This window comes from Lactuca serriola, chromosome 1, assembly GCF_051521515.1.
Source record: "Lactuca serriola cultivar US96UC23 chromosome 1, Lser_US96UC23_V15, whole genome shotgun sequence".
NCBI classification, from domain to species: Eukaryota; Viridiplantae; Streptophyta; class Magnoliopsida; order Asterales; family Asteraceae; genus Lactuca; species Lactuca serriola.
In genome coordinates, this window is record NC_136408.1 from 37,455,298 (window position 1) to 37,462,423 (window position 7,126).

Here is a 7,126-nt window from a genome sequence, read left to right on the forward strand (position 1 = left end):
CTTGAAGACTGTGGCTATCTCCTGATCCATTAAGGCGACCTCCATGATGTAACAAACTATCATCCTTTTGAGATGGTCTATAATTGGACCATATTCAGCTTCATTCGTCAAAAGGATGTTATGTAGAACGATCCAATCATGGGGGTTGAGGTTCGGTAAATCTGCTAAGGATATAAGGTGTTCGGTTCTTGCAGACCCTCGAATCACCCTGAACCGAACATTGATGAATCTCCCCTCAGAATAAGGCTTCAAAACCTGAACATTAACGATCTTCTGAGCGCTCCATGTTTGGTACTGTGGTTGAGCAGCCTTCAGATAGAAATCGATTAACTCCCTATCGACCTCAGGATTAGGATGAGGGACTTCAAAAATGTTGGAGAAGGCGTGGAAGATAAACACCTTTCGGGTTAAGGGCATGTCGAACTGCGAATCGACAGAATTGTAGCAGTCGAAGGAGATCACCGATTCGATCCATAGGATGCTAGGAGTATCTATGGCCTCCTTTATCATTCTCTCCCGAGTCCAAGCAGGGAAAAGAGTCTTCCTGCTCTCAAGGAGATCGTGGGCTTCTTTTTTCTTGCGTTCGGCTTCTTCAGCTTCTCGCGCCACACGAACATTATCATTTTCAACATTGCGACTATTTTTGCGTTTAAGCAAGTCAGCAATGGTTTCTTTATCATCTTCATCTTCTTCCTCAACTATTTTCTTCCCTTTATCCTTCACACCCGAACCCGAAGTTTGACCAGTCGGAGGTGGTTCGGTTGTGTGAGCAGCTTTTGAGGAAGGAGGTGGTTTCGATCCGGACTTCACTTTTCCCCCTTGTTTCGGATTGGACACGAAACTAGGTAGCCCTTCTATTTTGCTGAGGAGGTCCAGGGCAGGAGCAAGTTTTTCAGCAAGGGTTCGCCTTACCGAATGATTGAGAATCGGATCGTGTGCTTCCAGGATGTTGGATAGGGCAGAGTGTACATCCGAAACACATGTTTTGATAACCTCCCGTTCGGATCGAAGAGCTTCAATCTGTTGCTGAGAGTTTGAAAGCTGAGCGCTCTTGACCTGGAGGGCGGTGGTTTTACTAGCAAGAACGTCCATTAACGAGTTTTCGGCAGCGAGATCCTCTTGAAGTTTAGCGAGGCGCTCGTCAATGGAGGCACGAAGGGACGAGTTGTCGTCGCTGATGGATTGGCGAAGGGTAGCGAACGACTTCAACTCCGTTGAGACGAACGTGGCCAATTGTTGAACGATTGGTTCCAGCGTTGTCTTGGTGACATCAGCACTCTCCTGTAAGGACTTTAACAGGGAAGAGGCTTCAGAGAATAGTTTATCGACTTTTGCGGTCGCTGCCTCACATGCTTTTGTGGAGGCATCTATTGCTGCAGTGGCAGAGGCGACGGAATCATGCTGAGCCCTGGAGAAGGCATCAACAATCTTCTGAAGAGCGGCTTCAGAGAGAGAGGACTGAGTGTTGGAGGATGAAGCAAGAAACAAGTCAACCTTCTCATTTAGCTCCTTAAGATGCTTCTTTGTTACTGGAGCATCGTCCTCGTCGTCGCTTTGGACCTGAAACGGACTAATGTAGACCGAATCGAAGGTCATATTTTCCCCTCCAAGAAAAGGGTTATCTCCATCAGAGGCATGATCTGGAGATGTTGGGGGTGGTGAAGCTGGGGGTGTGGTGGTATGTGTATGTGTAAGCTGGGGGTGTGGTGGTTGAGTGTGGATAGGTTCGGTTGTATGCTGGGTTTCGGTTGTATGAGGAGGTTCGGTTACAGGTGGTGTTTCGGTTGCATCGGTATGAACCCCCGTATCAGATACGTTGGTTGTAACCTTTGCAGTTGTTGTAGTTGTATCTGTGAAAATGGGTGGTGGTATAGGGAAAGAGGTTTGAGGAATGGTGGTAGAGGGGTTTATGGTGGGAATGGAAGTAGGTATTGTTTGAGTAGGTGAAGGAATGGGTGAGACATGGATTTCCATGTTTGGAGTAGGTGATCAGGGTGGGGTGTTGCCTCTTGGAGGAGTTCGCCTCTTTGAGAGCCGTCCGAATCCGAACTCTCACCGTCTGAGTCACTCGAAGAGGAAGCGATTATGAGTTTGCGCTTCAGTTGATTCTTTCGCCTCTTCGGCTGCGGGGACTGTGCAGCTTTGGTTGGTTTCCTCTTCCTGGGAGAAGGACCTTTAGCCCCTTTGGTCACTTGCTTCCCTTTATCTGCCTTTTTGCCCCTATTAACAGGTTTGTCAGCATCATGGATGGACTTGAGCATTTCTTGTGTGAGTTCCCTAGGTCCAGACGCCTTGAACTCCTTAATGGTCCGGATGATCCTGCTGTCAGATGGAACATCGCCGTACATGGTCTCCGGAATGGAGCCAATGAAAGAAAACTTGGATGCATCTGAGACGATGATCTTCGTGGTATGAAAAGTACCGATCGAAGACATCGATGCACCAGCAGCAGTGGGGACATCGAACTTATCCATCACCCACTTTGTGATGAGAGTCCAGAAGCGGGCATACGACACCTCAGAATGTCGTGAAGAAGAAGAGAGGCTCTGGATGAGTTGTTGCCAGAGAACAAACCCATAGTCAAGATTGACTCCATTGTAGACGCCATACATAATTGACAAGAACAGTCGACTAGAACCATCGGATCCTGAGCTCCGTTCAGATAAGCCCTTGAAGAGGACTATGAACATGCCGTTCCACTGTGGCGGTAAGCAGGATTTTTTAAACTTCGCGACGGAGGTGAGCACCTCCGTGTACCCCATATTGTAAAACATGTTGTAAAGATGCCCAATCGGAATCGTCTCCGGATTAATCCTGGAAGGGTCAGCAGCAAACCCTAGCAGTGTACCAAATCGTTGCCTTGAAATCGAGGTCTTGTGATCAGAAACCTCGAAGAACACCCTATCGACTGCTTTATCGTAATGTGCAGTCGCATACACCTGCGAGAGGAGCTCCATGGTCACAGACTCAATCCTAGAAAGTGCAGGAGCGATTTGTGAATACTTCAGGCACTCCATGATCGGAAACATGTAGGAATCGTACGCCTGAGGGGTTAGATCGATCACCAAACACTGTTGAGGGCGAATGGGAAGGATGTGTGAGGTGGCATGGACTGATGATGATTCTGCCATTGTTGAAGTTAGGAAGAAGAAGATGAACAGTAAAAGCTTTAGGGAATTTTTGCTCTCTTGGAAATTCGGATGCAGTAAAGAGGTAAATGGGAGTAGAGACTGCCTTTTATAGTGAGTGTAAGGAGAGAGAAAAATCTGTTCAAATCTTCTATGGAAATACGAAAAGGTTTTCCGGAATGACAGATGCGTGACAGTTAAGGCATGCGATGATCACGTAGGAGAGAGAGTGTCAGATTCCTAGGAACATGCCGCCCAACAAGCGCCGTTTCAGAAGAAACCGTTTCAATTCCACACGCGCCTTGATGTGCCAGAGAGGAACCGCTTGAAATTCGCACACGCGTCCATGATGTCAGTTAAAGAATGGGCGTTTCAAATTCGCATGCGTCCCTTTTTAACCGCCGTTTGAAATTCAATCTTTTTATCTCCCGCCTGAGTCAGCAACCCTTCATCTTGTCTTTTAAATGGCATCTTTTGAAGAAATCTCCCACGTGGATTATTTTTTACCACGACTTGTAAATAACCTCCAATTCAGTAAAACAACCTGTAATTATTAGTACCAGAATTTTGGAAAATCAAAGATTTTCGTGCGAAGAGTGTAAAAGGAAAAGAAATAAAGCAACTCTTGTTAGGAATAAATGTGATGTCAATAGTGACACGAAACAAATGATCCCGGGCATGAATCTCTTCCTTCAAAGTCAAGAGAGACCTTAAAGTGTTATTGTGGTTTCCCGTTGAATGACGATCAAACATTTATTAATAAATGTTGAAAGGCTTCTTTTAATTAGGCTACTTAAGGTGGCTTTATCTTTGATTCAACAATCCTAATCTTGAAATAAGATAGAAAGTGAACAAAGTACTTGTGAGACCGGTGTAGTCTGTTGAACAAGTAGGTAGGAATTAATTTTAAATTGGCTTGGAAAATATAAAATCTCAACAAAAAAAAAATGTAAAACTGGATCCCAGGGGAAGAAATGTTATGGGGTTTAACAATTTCATAGGAATCACACAAAATAAAATTTGAGATTTCATCAAGATACATCTGTCAATTCTTTGGTGAAAACTTGAGCAAATTTATTGTTCACCGTCAATTCAGATTTGGTGTTGAATTTTGGGTTTCACTCAGCTCGTAGTGGCACGAAACTAAGATCATAAACACAGTTGTTGTGTAACCATAAACCTCAGTGGTAATTTCTGAGAGTCTCAAGGGTTACATTGATGAAACGAATGTAATGGAGAAATGTAATGGAGATGGTGTAAGAAATTAAAGTACCTCTGCTGCGAAAATAAGGACCAAGCAGAAAACTCTTATCTCATGTGAGAAGAGAGTGAGGTAGCTCACGATTAGAATAAATGTGATAGCCTAATTGGGAAGACAAGGTTTGTTTATACCAAGTCATTAAGACTATTATTCAGAATCTTATGAGGCTTGGGACACATAGAGCAGCATGCTTCTAGGGACACTTAAGAAATCCAACAATTATATCCCCATAAACGAACGAACACATAACTAAAATAAGAAAATATTTTTGGAGTTTTTGATATATATATAAAAAAATAAAAGGAAATAAAATAATAATAAAAAATTTAAGCAAGAAAAAAAATAAGACTGAGAAAGAGTAAAAAAAAACTTTGGAAAAATTTGGTAACCGAACCCGAACGTTCGGTTGGTTTCGGTTGAGAAAAGTTTTGAAAAACCGAACCCGAGCGTTCGGTTGGTTTCGGTTTTGGAAAATTTTGAAAAACCGAACCCGAGCGTTCGGTTGATTTCGGTTTAAGAAAATTTTGAAAAACCGAACCCGAGCGTTCGGTTGGTTTCGGGGAAATTTTGAAAAACCGAACCCGAGCGTTCGGTTGGTTTCGGTTTAAGAAAATTTTGAAAAACCGAACCCGAGCGTTCGGTTGGTTTCGGTTTTGGAAAATTTTGAAAAACCGAACCCGAGCGTTCGGTTGGTTTCGGTTTTGGAAAATTTTGGAAAACCGAACCCGAGCGTTCGGTTGGTTTCGGTTTTGGAAAATTTTGAAAAACCGAACCCGAACCTTCGGTAGGTTTCGGTTTTGAAAAATTTTGAAAAACCGAACCCGAACCTTCGGTAGGTTTCGGTTTTGAAATTTTTTAGAAAACCAAGGAATTTAGGCTTGCAATAAGAAAATACTTTTGACAATAAGATAAACAACTTTGATCATGAAATGTACAACCAAGAAAACTACCTTTGTGGTGATGAGCGAGTCAGATTATGCAACCGAACCTGAACGTTCGGTCAATTTCGCTTCTTACGTTTGTGGTTGAGAGGTAGTTTGGGGTACTGACTCTGATTCCATCATACCTAGCCCTTGTAAAATTCTGTTGAATGATGCTTCTGGAAGAGCTTTGGTAAAGACGTCAGCCAGTTGATCAGTGGTTCGAACAAAGTGTACTTCAACGTTTCCATCTTCCACATGATCTTTGATGAAGTGATACCTCAGTGCTATGTGTTTGGTTTTAGAGTGTTGCATTGGGTTATGACAGATCCTAATTGCACTTTCAGAGTCACAATATAGTGGGATCTTCTTCATATTGAGTCCATAGTCGCGAAGTTGACTCTGGATCCAAATCACTTAGGAGGTGCAGGATGCAGCGGCTATGTATTCAGCTTTGGCAGTAGACAACGACACGCACGTTTGTTTCTTTGATTGCCAGCTAACCAACTTCCCGTCAAGGAATTGACAGCCGCCAGTGGTGCTTTTTCTGTCGAGTCCACATCCTCCAAGGTCTGCATCTGAGTAGGCTTGAACGAAGAAGCCTGAGTTAGAAGGATACCATAGACCTAAGGAAGCCGTTCGCTTGAGATATCGTAAAATGTTCTTCACTGCAAGCATGTGAGGTTCGCGTGGGTTTGCCTGAAATCTAGCACAATAACACACAGAAAACATGATGTCAGGCCTGCTAGCAGTAAGATACATTAGTGAGCCTATCATTTGACGATAGAGCGTGATATCAACAACCGATTTGTCCAGGGATGGAGTTAGCTTGGTGCCGAATGCCATTGAGACTTTGACTTTGGAATCTCCCATCATACCAAACTTTGCTAGAAGAGTCTTCGTGTAAGCTTCCTGATTGATAAAGATGCCTTCGGGTCCCTGTCTAATATTTAAACCAAGGAAAAAGTTAATAGGACCCATTGAGCTCATTTCAAATTTAGTCTCCATCAACTTTTTGAATTCAACTGTTAGGCTGGGATTCGTTGAGCCAAAGATGATATCATCGACATAAATTTGAACGATCATAAGGTGGTTACCTTCCTTTTTGCGAAAGAAGGTTGGGTCAACCGAACCTTGTTTGAATTTGGACATCTTTAAGAATTTAGTTAGCGTTTCATACCAGGCTCTCGGAGCTTGTTTGAGTCCATACACAGCTTTATCCAGAATGTAGCAATGATTTGGATATTTTTCATTCACGAACCCAGGAGGTTGCTCCACATACACTGTTTCTTCAAGTTCTCCATTGAGAAATGCACACTTGACGTCCATTTGGAAAACTTCAAAGTTTTTGTGGGCAGCATAAGCAAGAAATATTCTTACAGATTCCAGCCTAGCTACAGGAGCGAAAGTCTCTTCATAATCAATCCCTTCCTCCTGGCAATATCCTTTTACTACTAGACGAGCTTTGTTCCGTATAACGTTCCCTTCCTTGTCCATTTTATTCCTAAAGACCCATTTGAGACCAACAACCGAGGCATCTGGAGGAGTTGGAATGAGGCGCCAGACTTTGTTCCTCTCGAATTCGTTTAGTTCATCTTGCATCGCTTGAACCCAATCGGAGTGATCGAGAGCAGTGTTAAATGTCTTCGGTTCAACTTTTGATACGAATGAGTTAAACATGCAAAATTCAACTTTGGAAAATAAGGATGTCTGTTTTGCCTTGAGTTGTGATCGGGTCAGAACCTTTTCAGAGACATCTCCAACTACTTGAGAGATAGGATGATCTCTGGTCCATTTGGTGAGAGGAGGGTAGTTTG